Raw genomic sequence first — 14963 nt, 5'->3', positions numbered from 1 at the left:
GTGCCTGGAATGTAGTGGAGAACAGCGTTGGGGCATTATGTCTGCATTTCCCAAACCCATGCCAGTATACCACTCCGCTGTGGTTTTTCCCTGTTTCTTTACAACAGAGAAGGAACTGGGTCTTCCCATGCTGAAGAAAGACACCTTTTCCGTTCCTATTGGAGAACAGCGGAGTTTCCAGGCATCAGGGACATTGTGCTTTACGCTTGATCCGACTTATGAAGACTGTATGGTCTTAAAGAAACAAGCCTTTGCTTGGTTCCACGGGGACATGATTTGGGAAAAAAATGACCAACAGAGATGTAATGATTGGTATGGTCCAGAAAATAAGACTTCCCAATATAAATTTGGTAACTATACCTATACTGAATTGGCAATCTGGCTTAATGGAACATTTCTGGTTGGTGTAAACATATCAGACAAAGCATACCAACCACGACTTGCTCCTCATTGTTGGGGAAGTGATGAAGGGGAAACCTGGCCATGGTCTGACTGTCAGTCTACCGGTGTTGGCTGGACTAGTAAGGGAAAACTCTTTAATTTCTCCCCGGACATGAGGGGTCCCCATCCCTATCCAGCCTTATGGACTGGGGGATTTTTCAGACAAGATAGAAGGTATAATCCATTTTCAAAGTGGATTTTGTGTGGAACAAATGGAAGCTGTACTGATTTCACACCTTTTGTGTTATTACAGGGAGGACAAGTTGCTTGTAATAATGTGACTGCAGTCTTTAGTGAGAAGGAACAGGTGGTGGAGGAAGCTGATGAGAACTGGGGTGCTTTATACAAAATTATCAACACCACAGGGGGAATTATGAGCATTGGACATGGGTGCCAAACTAACGCAAGAAATGCTACTTTCTCCCCGGCACCAGTTTGCGTTCACCCACCGTTTATGTTTGTCCTCAGTAATTCCTTCTTTAGTAGTTGCTCCAATACCTCCTGCCTCTTGTCCCAATGCTGGGATGCTCCAAAGTTTAAGAATGCTATGGTCCTTAGGGTCCCTCCCTGGGTCCCTGTGCCTGTGGAAGCTCCCAGCATGCTGACTTTATTTAGGAAAAAAAGGGATTTTGGCATCACAGCAGCAGTTATCGCAGCCGTGGCTGCGATAGCTGCTGCCGCTACTGCGGCGGGTGTGGCCATAGCTTCCTCAGTACAGACGGCTGAAACTTTAAATAACTTGGCTACTTCTACCTCAGAGGCCTTAGACACTCAGACAGCTTTAAATTCTCACTTAAAGGGTGGTATCCAAATTTTAAACCAAAGAATAGACTTAGTCCAAGAACAGGTTGATATCCTTTGGCAGCTAGCTCAGCTGGGATGTGAATGGAAGTATAATGCATTGTGTGTTACTAGTGTCTCTTATGAAAACTTCACCAGAGCTGCTAATCTGTCTTGTAGTTTGTCGCTAGCCCTCTCGCAAAATTGGTCTAAGGAATTTGATAGGGAATTGGAGGAATTAAGACAAGCTATAGTACATATTAATTCCACACGAGTGGATCTTAGCTTGGCAGAAGGCTTTGCTTCTTGGATATCATCTGCATTCTCCTATTTCAAGGAATGGGTAGGAACTGGAATGTTTCTGGTATGCTGCTTAGGAGGGTGTGTGCTTTGCCTATGGTTGGTCTGTCGCCTGCGAACCCAAACTAGGAGAGATAAAATGGTCATTTCACAAGCGCTCGCTGCCTTAGAATGTGGCTCCTCTCCCCAAATCTGGCTGGCAGCCTTAAAGGGAAAATAGCTCCCCTGGCCCTTGCACCCTCGGGGTCTCAGAGTACCCATTGCACGAGGATGGGCAGGAATATGGTAGCTTTCGTTTGACCACCACCTTTGCACTCTCAGGGGACCTGTCTCATTGCACTGAGGAAGGGGAGGTTGGACTTCTTCCCTTGATCGGTCAACACATCATGAGGTGCGGACCTGATCGGGAAGGCATGTTTTCTATTTACGCTTGGCCATTTTATTAAACAAAAAAGGAGGAGCTGCAGGGAGCGGCTACAGACGCCATTACAAGATGGCGCTGACTTCCTGATGAGAGTGGTGACGAACAACCCCCTACTTGGTCATATCCTGGCGACAGTCTTGCTTGATGCTGCGCGTGCACATGATGTAATGCATCCTGGGCCTATCCCGTGGCCCTGGGTGGTGGGTGAGCAGGTGGCAGCCAATCCGTAGGTGTCTTGTAGTATTACACCCTATAAAAGCAGCTACACTCCTGCGCCCCGGCCCCTTCGCCATCAACTTTCCTGTTAACCAAGAGGCTCTCCAATAAAGTGTGATCAAGAAGGATCTTTGTTTGCTGGTCGTTCTTATCCTGCTGGTCAGGGAGGTCCAGCACACTACCAAATCACAATATTCACCTGTGACAACACAATGATTCACAGTCTCATGACAATGACCAGCTATGTCATCACAAAAGGCCAATATGACATAATACCCAAGTTGTTCATTACAATGCCCCACTGTGATATCACAAAGCTCAACTTTGACATTACAATGACCCACTGTATCATCAAAATATCTGACTGTGGTGGTGCACACTTTTAATCACTGAACTTACATAGTGAATTCCAGGTCAGCCTGTGCTAAAGTGAAATGCTACCTTAACCCCCACCCCCTAAAAAAATACCCGACTGTGAAATCCCAATACCCAACTGTCACATCACAATGCCCAACTGACTGATCAAAATGCCCCATAGTACAACACAAATCCCCACTTTTACTTCAAAATGCCCCTCTCTGAAATCACGATGCTTCACTGTGATGCAACATAAGCTCACTGTACCATCATAATCCCCACAGTATCACCACATTGCCCCACTTTGACATCACAATGCTCCACTGTGACATCACCACACCCCACTGTCACTACACAATGCTCAAATCTGACATCACAATACCCTATTGTGACATCAGAAGACTCCCTCTGAATTCACAATGCCCCATTGTGAAAAATATAGTACACATATGTGACAACACAATTGCCTAGTGTCACACCATAATGCTCAACTCTGACACCATATTACCCCACTGTTACATCATAATGTTTTATGTGACATCACAACACCTCACTGCCACATCACAATGTACAGCTGTAACATCACTCTGACTCACTTTCTCATAATAATGCCTAGCTATAACATCACAATGCTCAAATATGACATAATAATATGCAACTTGTTCATCATAATGTCCCACTATGACATCACAATGTCCCATTGTGGTATTACAATGCACCTCTGTGACATCACAATGTCCCACTGTTACATAACAAAGCTCAACTATGACATTACAGTGACCCAATTTATCATTGCAAAGCCCACTGTCAATTCTCAATGCCCCACTGTGACATCACAATGATACAATATGACATCAGAATGCCCACTGTGATGTCCCAATGTTCCACTGTGGTATCAGAATACCTCTCTGCCACATCACAATGCCCAACTATGACATCACAATGACTCATATTCTCATGATAATGTCCATTTATGACATCATAACACACCATGATGATATAATTCTAAACTAGCTCACCATAATGCACTACTGTAATATCACACTGCCTTACTGAGACATACCACTGCCCCACTATGATATCACACTGCTTTACTGTGACATCACAATACCCTACTGTGATACCACAATGTTCCACTATGACATCATAATGACCTTTTGCCACATCACATTGCCAAACTGTGTACAATGACACTGTTTAATAAAAATGCCTGACTGGAAATCTCAGTGCTCCAATTAGATATCATATTACCCAACATTTTCATCACAATGCCCCACTGTGGTATGACAGTGCTCCGCTATAATATCACAATACCACAAGATCCCATCATAATGCTCAGCTGTGATGTCACAATGCCCCAGTGTGAATTCACAATGCCCAACTGTTAAATCACAATGGACCACTGTGAACAAACAATGCCCAGCTCTCTTATCACAATTCTCCCTTGGATGTTACAGTGTTTCACTGTGACATCACAATGTCTCACTCTCTCATCATAATTTCCCACTGGAATATCACAGATCCCCACTGTAATATCATTATGTCCCACTCTGATATCACTATGTTCCATGTGACAGCACAATACCCCACTGCCACATCACCATGTCCAATTGTGACCTCACAATGACTCACTGTCTCATGGCACTGCCTAGCTATGATATCACAATGCTCCAATATGACACAATAATATCAAACTTGTTCAATACAATGCCTTCTGTGACTTCACAACATCCCCCTGTTATATCTTAATGTTACTCTGTGATGCCACATTTGTCAGATCACAAAGCTCAACTGTGACATCAAAATGACCCACTGTAGCATCACAAAGCCCCTCTCAAATCACAATGCTCCATTGTCTCATCACGATAACCTAATGTGAAATTCCAATTCCCAACTATGACATAACAATGCCCCACTGTCACACAACAATGTTCCACTCTGACATCACAATGCTCTAATGTGACATCAATAAGCACCAGTCTCTTCACAACACCCCATGAGGATCGCACAATGTTCCACTGGCATATAGCAATATTCCATTGTGACATCATCATGCCCAACTGTCACATCACAGAAACCCACTGTTACAACACAATGCCCCACTGTGATATTACATTGCTCTACAGTGAGATCACAAAGGCCCACTATGGCATCACAATGCTGCAATGTGACATCAGAATCCTTCTCTACCATATCAAAATGCTGATTGTGAAATCACAATAACTAACAATCTCATGACAATGCCCGTCTATGACATCACAATGCCCTAATATATCATAATTCTCAGCTAGCACATTATAATGTCCCACTGTGATATCTGAATGTCCCACTGTGATTTCACAATGCCCCACTTTTATATCACAATGCTCTACTGTGTCATCACAAAGCCCCACTGAGACATAATGCCCCACTGAGATATCACATCTCCTTCCTGTGACATCACAGTACTCTACTGTGATATACCAACTTTCCATTATGGCATCACAATAACCTTCTGCTACATTACAATGCCCAACTGTTATATCACAATGACACTGTCTCATGAAACTGCATGACTGGACATCACAATGCTCCAACTAAATATTGTATTATCCAACATATTCACCATAATGCCTCACTGAGATATAACAATGCTCCACAGTAACATCAAAATGTGACATCAAAATACTACACTGTCATATCACAATGCTCAACTGTGATATCACAATGATCCACTATGACATCATAATGCCCCACTGTTATATGACAATGTTTTATATGACATGACAATACCCTACTACTACATCACAATGTCCAACTGTGACATCACAATTACTGAATGTCTCATGACAATGCCACGTATGACATTACAATGCTCAAACATGACATAATAACCAACTTTCTCATCACAATGCACCACTGTGACATCAAAATGACTCACTATCTCATGACAATGCCCAGCTATGACATCACAATACTCCAATATGACATGATACCCCAATTTGTTCATCTCAATGCTCCACTGTCACATCACAATGTCCACTGTCTGTTCAAAATGCCCCATGGTGACATCATAAATCCCACTTTTATTTCATAATGCCTCACTCTGAAGATAACAATAACCAAAAATAGACGTGGTTAAAAAATGTGCAAAACACAAGAAAGCACCAAGCCCCATAAAACACCTCATGGTAGGGATTAATACAAACAGTAATAACCAGATTCATATAAAACTGATTCATACTTGCAGTAATAACCTTAAATATAAATGGTCTTAACTCATCCATCAAAAGACACAGGGGGGCTGGGCGTGGTGGCGCACGCCTTTAATCCCAGCACACGGGAGGCAGAGGTAGGAGGATCACTGTGAGTTCGAGGCCAGCCTGAGACTATATAGAGAATTCCAGGTCAGCCTGACTTAAAGTGAGACCCTACTTTGAAAAACCAAAGAAAAAAAAAGACACAGGGGGGCTGGAGAGATGGCTTAGCGGTTAAGCGCTTGCCTGTGAAGCCTAAGGACCCCGGTTGGAGGCTCGGTTCCCCAGGTCCCATGTTAGCCAGATGCACAAGGGGGCGCACGCGTCTGGAGTTCGTTTGCAGAGGCTGGAAGCCCTGGCGCGCCCATTCTCTCTCTCTCCCTCTATCTGTCTTTCTCTCTGTGTCTGTAGCTCTCAAATAAATAAAAATTAAAAAAAAAATTCTAAAAAAAAAAAAAAGACACAGGGTATCAGGGTTGATTAAAAACTGGACCCTCTATCCACTGACTTCAAGAAACCCACCTGACCACTAAAGTTCATAGACACCTCCTCAGGGTGAAAGAATGGAAAATTATATTTCAAGCACATAGAAATTTAAAAAGCAGGCTTTGCTATATTAATATCTGATTGTGATAATAATATCTGATAATATAGACTTTCGAACCAAAAGCAATCAAAGAAGGCCACTTCTTTTTTTTTTTTGAGGTAGGGTCTCACTCTAGCCCAGGCTGACCTGGAATTAACTATGTAGTCTCAGGGTGTCCTCGAACTCATGGCGATCCTCCTACCTCTGCCTCCTGAGTGCTGGGATTAAAGGCGTGCGCCACCACGCCCGGCTAGAAGGCCACTTCTTATTCATCAAGGGAATGATCCAACATTAGCACATCACAATCATAAAAATATATGCACCAAACACAGGTGGACCACAGTTTATAAGTCAAAATCTACTTGAAAACAAAACAGAAATAAACACCAACACCATAATACTTGGAGACTTCAGTACTCCACTATCATCAATACACAGATCATCCAAGCAGAAAATAAACAGGGAACTAATAAAGCTCAAAAACATCATAGATCAACTAGTCCTAATGGATTTCTACAGAAATTTCCATCCCAACTCTACAGAATACAAATTCTTCTCAGCAGCCCATGAACCTACCCAAAAATTGGCCCTATAGTAAGTCATATGGTGTGCCTCCATAAAGTAAGGAAAATTGAAGTAATTTCCTATATCATATCAGATCCCAATGCTATAAAGCTAGAAATTAACAGCAAAAAACACATTAAGAATTCTACCAGATCCTGGAGACTAAACAACATACCTTTAAACAATGAATGGGTTGTGGAAGAAATAAAAAAAAGAAATCTTAAAATTCCTAGAGTTGAATGATAATGAAAACACAGCCTATCAAAACTGATGGGACACAATGAAGGTAGTCCTAAGAGGAAAATTCATAGCACTAAAGGTCTTCACAACAAAGACAGTGTACTCCCAAATTAATAACTTAACTGTCCACATGCAGTAACTAGTAAAACAAGAAGAATCCAACCCTAAGAGCTCCAGGTAGAAAGAAATAATCAAGATTAGAACATAAACTAATGTATAGGGAATGAAAAAAAGATTAATAAACTATGAAATGAAGAGCTACTTCTTTGAAAAAATAAACAAGACTGGCAAACCTGACCAATCTGATCAAGCAAAGAGAGAGAGGGAGAGAGAGAGAAAGGTCTCAAGTTAACAAAATCATAAATGAAAAAGGACAGATCACAAGAAACATCAATGAAACTTGAAGAATCACCAGGGCATACTTCCAAAACCTGTACTCCAAATTCAATAATATGGAAGAAATGGATGTATTTCTAGACACATACCACCTACCAAAACTAATCTCACAGCAAATTAATCTCCTAAAGAAATGTATCACATCCATGGAGATTGAAAAAGTAATCAAAAACCTCCCCCAAAAGAAATGTCCAGGACCAGATGGTTTCTGAGCTGAATTCTATAAAACCATCACTGAAGAACTGAAACCAATTTTTCTCAAAGTTTTTCACATAACAGAGACCAGAGAATTCTCTCCAACTCCTTTTATGAAGCTAGCACGCTAATACGAAAACCAGACAGAGATGCAACAAGAAAATTAAACTATAGACCTATGTTCCTGATGAATTCTGATGCAAAGATCCTGAACAAAATCCCAGCAAACCAAATTCAACAACACATCAAAAGCATTATCCACCTTGATCAAGTAGGCTTCATCAAAAAGATGCAGGGATGGTGCAACATACAAAAATTGGTCAGTGTAATACACCACATAAATAAACTTAACCATAAGAACCACATGGTCATCTCAATTTATGCAGAGAAGGCCTATAACAAAATACAACACAACTTCATGATCAAAACACTGGGAAAAATGCCATGGAGGGTTTATATCTCAATATAATAAAGATTATATATATATAAAATGTCACCTAGAGCCCAAATAATATGTAATGGGAAAGACTCAAGGAGTTCCCACGGAGATTGGAAAGAAGACAGGACAGGGGTGTCCAGTCTCACCACTGCTCTTCAATATAGTAATATAAGACCTAGCTCAATAAATAAGACATGAGAAAGAAATAAAAGGGATTCAATTTGGAAAGAAGTCAGGTTAGCCCTGCATGCAGATTACATGATCCTGTACATAAGTGACCTGAAAAAGGTCTCCATCTCAAAACTTTTTTTTTTGAAAACTGCAAATAAAGTTTAATTTCAGAATCCAAGTCCACCATTTATAAATATGCTATAGTCTACTCAAATTTAGACTAGATTAAGTCTAGATACAGTATCTCAACAAAAGGACAGCTTTTCTAAAAGTCCATATGCAAATGAATGATTTGTCTCACCCAGAATGTTTAAATTGATTTGAAAGGAGAAAATGAAGACCTTTTCTTAGATGTTAAAGCAAAAACTTTGGAGGCATATTGTGAAAGGAATCTGACAACTGCTATTTCATTCTGATGTCTTTGGAATTCTATAGTACCCCAGTGATGGCTGAATCTTCCCTGTCATAGAAAAACATCTAAATGCCTAAGGCTTTTCTCATGGCTGCAATAAAACAAGCTATTTCCTCAAATAATCTTGGTCTTATCAAATTGGGGGTCAGTGCACATATCTTAAGAGATAGCTTCATAGCACAGAGACGCTAAATCAGAGGCATGGAGATTTGATCAACAGGCCATCTGCTGTAAATGTGTTGTATTATGCAATGACTAACATAAGTATGGATTTATAACTTGGATGCAGTTTCAAGGAGCACATGATAAATGGGATCTCTGAGTTAACTGACAGTCTAAAACCTGAATGCAATCACCTGGAATGAGAAAGTTTTTGTGACCAATTAACCACTGACATTCCATGATATGTTTATGTTCAGTTCTGCTCTCAAATGACTGGTTTCTGCCATTAGTAATCAGCTTTCAGAACAGTCTCTCAACATACTTTAAAGTCTGCAGTTAAAAACTGCTCAGTCAGGATGGCTTAACCTTTATTTCCTATTTACAGGTTTCATCTGACAGTCACGAAAGCCATTTTGTTGCAATTAAAGCAACATTTAATTAAAATACAGCACCTGATTTGTGGCTTTTACACAACTGAATAAAAAAGCTACACATAAAATTGTTTACATCTTCTCTCCATTTTAGGAAAACAAATTACACACCCAACTTTTAAAAACCTTTACAGTTAGGAATTAAACCTGATCACTCTGTTTCATAACTGACAAGACAGGTTGTTTATAGTGGACTTCTAAAACATGCCACGATACCTGGCCAGAAGGAGTAAGGCACATGTGGACATATATGAGAGCTGGCAAGTGGCCCCAGATGCCTGATCTGGTGTCCTCCATGGCCCCTGCCAGGCAAGTCAGCCCTGGCACAACAGTCAGCACTTGTGGCCTGTCGTGTGTGAGTACTGAAAGTATATAAAGGGAAGATTAACTTTCAAGAAAATCAGCTTTTCAAAATGCTCCGTGGTGAGCCTGGGCTGGAAGCTGCCAGCTTCTGTGAGTGTGCTGAAGAGCTTTTCTGAGGGGACTGCACTTGGGGGGCAGCCCAAAAACCTGACTGCCAAGGTAGAAAGCCCCGGCCAGGAGGACCGCTTCAGGTTCCAGTAGGTAAGCGGGTCACAGCTGTGCTCCAGCACCTCTTCCTCCAGATACGAGAGCACCATGTCTTCAGGCAGCTTCTCTCTCTGACTTCTTCTCTTCATTGGTGCCACAAGTGACCACAGGCTCTCCTCTGCACTAGAGTCTTTCAATGGGGACCCTGAGTCACAGCCATTGGAGGTGGCCATGTCCTCTGAGGTAGAATTCAGTATTTCTAGCTCCCTGATTAAATCTTGCCTGTACTGCTCCATCTCCTCCTCTGTGAACAGGGAGGCTCTGTAGCGAGGGTCGAGCAGTGTGGCAAAGATGTACCTGGGGTCATGGAGGGTGGCGGACAGGCGGCTCGCCATGGCTTCCTTCAGTGACTTCAGCATGGTGTCGATGCCCATTGTCTCTCCAAAGAGCATCTCGACTTCACTGCTGAGAATGTGTATCATGGGGATAACCTGGCTCAGAGTGGACATGTGGGTACTCATCTCCTGACTTGCAATGTCAAAGGGTCTCAACACATGACATACAGACTGCATGACCTCCCACTGATCACAACTGATCAGTTCTCTGAGGTTATACTCAGTGGACACCTCATTAACTGCCCTCTTTTGCTCGATGAGCCGTTCAAGCATGTGAAATGATGTGCTCCACTTGGACAGCATGTCCTGGATCAGCTGGTGCTGTGGCAGCTCATACTCCTTCTGCAGCTCAGCAAGCTTCTCTCTGGCTCTGGGTGATCGATGGACCCACTCGCACAGCTTCCGAGCAATGCTCAGTAAGTTCTGCACCATCCTCTGGCTCTTGAGGGCCTCGCTCACGATCAGGTCCACCGTGTGGCTGAAGCACTGCACACTTGAGCGTTCCCCCTCACTCAGTGTCTCACCTATGCTTGGGTTGTCAGTGACTGTGATGCCGACCTGAAGGCCAATGGAGGTCACCCAGGCTTCCCACCAGCCCTCCAGCTGCTTCTGAATGCTGTTGCCGCTACAGTCACAGTCAATCTGTGATACGTCTAAAAGTGCTGAACAATGGTGGTCCTCACAATGTGGTCAGACAGAGGATGCAAAGGTGACCCAGTGAGCTGTGAGGGTTAGGTACTCATGGGTCTGGCTACTCATCCATACTCCAGAGGTGAAATGGACCACACCACTCTCAGCTTCCTTCACATGTGACATAATTACTTGTTTCACATTGTCATACATACCTGGTATAGCTGTCCTAGAGAAGTAGGAAGGGGAGGGTAAGGAGTACTGAGGTTTCAAGTATTTGAGCAGCCTGTTAAAACCAACATTGTCTACAAAAGAGTATGGATAAAGGTCAAGTGCAATCATTTCAGCTATGAGACTTGTGATTTTTTTGGCAATGGGGTGAGAGTCATAGAACTTTTCCGTGGTGTCACAGAAAGAGGAAGCTCCCGATGTCTCCATGCTTGGTGGCCCACGGATGCCTGGAGAGCATGGCACTGTGGCCAATAAGACGTCAGTCTTGAGCACGTGGCCATGGAACTGCTGTAGATGTCTCAGGAGGCAGCTAGTGCCCAGATTGGTGGGTTTCTTGCCGCGGCTGATGGTCCAGCCACAGTGCAAACACACTACCTTAGTGGAGTCTGAAGAGCAGATAGAAAAGTGGTTCCACAGCTTTGAGGTCTTCTTGCTGTTTGCAGAGAACATGCCTTGATGTTTTTTTTCTGACTACTGCTGGCAAGTCAGTTAATTTGGAGGAACTTTCTGCAGAAGCCGAAGTGGCATATGGAGAATTTGCCAAACTTGTACCAAGAAAGCCCTTCTGGCTCCCAACAATCTCAGGGTGGAGTCTGTACAGATGCTGCATCAAACAGCTGGTGCCCACATCTCCCTTCTTCCCCCGACTGAGGACACAGTTACGGTACCGACACACTGCCTTCAGACTGTCCATGGGGGCCAGAGAAAGGTGGTGCCAGACTTCTGATTTCAGTCTTTTCATGACCTTTTTGTTCTGCTGGAAAACAGTGCCTGATTCAAACCTTGGACTTGCCATGTTTCCTGGCTGCTTCTCTGGAGAGGATACCACAGAGGCCTCACCTGGATCATCGGAAGATGACAACATGGACATATTTTCCTGGGACATGATGTCTCCAGGATTTGAATGTGATGGTATGTCACTGCCCTGCCTGTCTGGGGGTGAGGAAGCAGAAGGAAACTCTTTGGCTGGCTTCCCTGGAGATGATGATACAGAATTCGGATCCCCCTCTGGGGGCAGCAGGGCAGGCAGCAGAGTTGGGGGTGTGGGGTACAAGGGTGGGATACCCATGCTGCCTCCATTCTCCTGGAGCGCAATGGAGCAGGGCGCTCTCCACATGTGTCTGATGAGGCAGCTTGTGCCCAGGTCCTTCCCATTCTTCCCTCTGCTGAACTCGTTCATGCAGTGCACACAGACAGCTTTGGAGCTGTCAAGTGGTGACAGATAGAAGTGCTTCCAGACAGCTGACCTCCTCCTTGACCCAGGTGTGCTCTTGGGAAGGGGAAGGTTTCTCTCTGTCACACTCTCTGCAGTGTCATCATAATGGATCATGGAAAGGTCGGGGGACAAGCTCGCCAGGGCCTCTTCTCTGCTAGACTTCTCGCTGACAGACACGTCTGAGGACACCTCTTCAGAAGAGACCACAGACTGACTCTTCCATTATCCGGTCAGGGGATGGGATCTTAGGAGCCATTTTCTGTACAAGTCTGATGGGTGAGTGTGCGGTACTGAGGTCCCCTACACCTGCAGGCTGTGGTGGAAGCAGGAGCGAGGGGGCAGGAAAGGAAGACCCTGCTGACATACTTCCATCTTCTTGAATGAGCTTGGTGGGATGGGCCCGCCTCACGTGTCTCATGAGGCAGCTTGTACTTAAGTCCTTTTCATTTTTGCCCCTACTGAACTCCTTCATGCAGTATGTGCATATTGCTTTAGTGCTGTCTCGGGGCGAGATGAAGAAATGCTTCCAAGCAGGAGATTTCTTCCTGGAGCTTATATGTCGGCTGGAAAGAAGGCTCTGAGTCACAGCTTCCATGGCTACGTTGTACAGTGTGCTGCTATACTGGGAGAAAAGCGATCCATAGTCATCCTCACTCTCAGCAGGTAAGTATTTCCCAGGGGCCTGACAGGGACAGCTTGCCACCCTGATTTCTGCCTGCTCGTCACCACTGTCTGTCTGTTTCATGTCCTCCGGCTCTCTCTTAAAGTCCACTCTTTCCAAACCGTGAGTAGGGATTTGGTCATCTTCCTTCTCTATTTTGAAACTTACTTTGTCTGAACTAAAATCACTGTCCCCTTTGGGACAAGCTTCCTGCTTATCCTCCATGGCCAACCATAACTATCCTGGCTGCTTCATCATCCCGACATTTCAGGTTAATAAAATTGCCCCAAATGCTCACTGGTGCCCCAGATGCAGATTCCTTTACTTTTTCATAATAATTCCGTCTTTGAGGTGTTTCTATTCATATGGCTGGTCATGAATGTACTGAAAACAAAGTGTGCCATGCACATGGGCACACTGTGTCACAGGGCACAGAGTATTCTCTTCAGTGGTGCTGCTACTCAACGCTTCTCAGTGTGGGGAGCAAAGATTTGCTTCTGGTCTCAGACAGGAGACCCACCATGCTGACAGCCCATACACGATCCTTCTACACTTCCTGGGGCGTCGGCTCGGCGCAGCGCGGGCCTGCGGCTGCTGACGACGCGGCGGGTGCGCCCATTCATTAGCCGCTTTGTCTGCCCCGCCGCCCCGGCCCGCCGCCTGCGAAGCTGGACGCTGCGCCCCTCCCACGGCCCCGTGCGGCTGGGGGCTGGGGCCGGGCAGGCCATCTCAAAACTTTTAAAGGTGATTAATTCCTTCAGTAAAGTGGCAGGATATAAAATCAATGCCAAAAAATCAGTAGCTTTTATATATGCAATGGATAATTATACAAAGAAAGAAATCAGTGAGACTGTCCCATTTTCGATATCAACAAAAAATTTAAATGCCTTGGAATAAACAAAATCAAGAATGTGAAAGGCCTATATAACAAAAAAAATTTAAAAGAAACAACAAAACTCAAGAACGAAATTGAGGAGGACTTGAGAAAATGGAAAAACCTACCATGTGCCTGAATATGTAGAATTAATATTGTGAAAATGGCAATTCTACTAAAAGCAATATATATATAGATTTAATATCCTACCAAAAAATATAGCAGCATCATTCTTCACAGAGATTAAAAAATTGAGCTTAAAATTCATATGGATTGGCAGCAGACCTCAGATATCCAAATATATTCTCAACAACAATAACAACAAACCTCTGGAGGTATCTAAAGCTACATTACAAAGCCATAGTAACAAACACAGCATGGTACTGGAATAAAAACAGAAACATACACCAATGGAACATAATTGGAGCCCCAGACCTTAGGTCAAGTAACTACAGTTGCTTGATCTTTGACAAATGGGCCAATAGACTGGAGAAAAGTTAGCATCTTCAACACATGGTTTTTGGAAAAACTGGATGACCATATGTAGAAAAATGAAATTAGACCCACTCATTTCTCCACACACACACAGAATAAGTTCAAAGGGATTAAAGACTTCAAAATAATACCTGAAACTCTTCAACTACTGGAAGAAAAATAGAAGGCATAGTCCATGATAGCAGACTGGGACAAGACTTCCTGAACAAAACCCCAGTAGCCCAGGAAATTAAACAACTACTCAACCAAAAGGATATTATGAAGCTAAAAAGCTTTTACACAGACAAAAATACCATAACTAAATCCAGTAGCTTATCCAATGAATGGGAGAAAATCTTTGCCAGCTCTACCACTGACAGAAGCCTAATATCTAGAATCTAAAAAGAACTAAAAAAAACTAAGCAATAAAAAAATCAAACAACCCACTCCAAAAATTGGGGCAGAGAACTAAATAGAGAGTTATCAGAGGAAGAGTAACAAATGGCATACACACACTTAAGAAAATGTGAAAATGGGGCTGGAGAGATGGCTTAGCGGTTAAGCGCTTGCCTGTGAAGCCTAAGGACCCCGGTTCAAGGCTCGGTTCCCCAGGTCCCACGTT

General features: G+C 43.5%; 1 long non-coding RNA gene and 1 pseudogene across 4 annotated transcripts in view; both read right to left on the bottom strand.

Annotated features, from left to right (window-relative positions):
• The window catches only part of LOC123456268, a 41380-nt gene that overhangs the window by 14538 nt on the left and 11879 nt on the right, over positions 1–14963 (bottom strand). For 2 of the 4 annotated variants that reach the window (XR_006634434.1, XR_006634433.1), the window contains exon 4: positions 2244–2360. The exons of the other annotated variants lie outside the window; for them this stretch is intronic. This is a non-coding gene — a long non-coding RNA (uncharacterized LOC123456268). Of the gene's footprint in view, positions 1–2243; positions 2361–14963 lie in introns of those variants that run through there. 4 annotated transcript variants of the gene reach the window in all.
• Positions 9586–13329, bottom strand: LOC123456267 (annotated as a pseudogene).

The sequence above is a fragment of the Jaculus jaculus genome, chromosome 20 (genome assembly GCF_020740685.1).
Source record: "Jaculus jaculus isolate mJacJac1 chromosome 20, mJacJac1.mat.Y.cur, whole genome shotgun sequence".
In the NCBI taxonomy this organism is placed as follows: Eukaryota; Metazoa; Chordata; class Mammalia; order Rodentia; family Dipodidae; genus Jaculus; species Jaculus jaculus.
The sequence above is the reverse complement of the archived record's forward strand: the minus strand, read 5'-3'. Positions and strand labels throughout refer to the sequence as shown.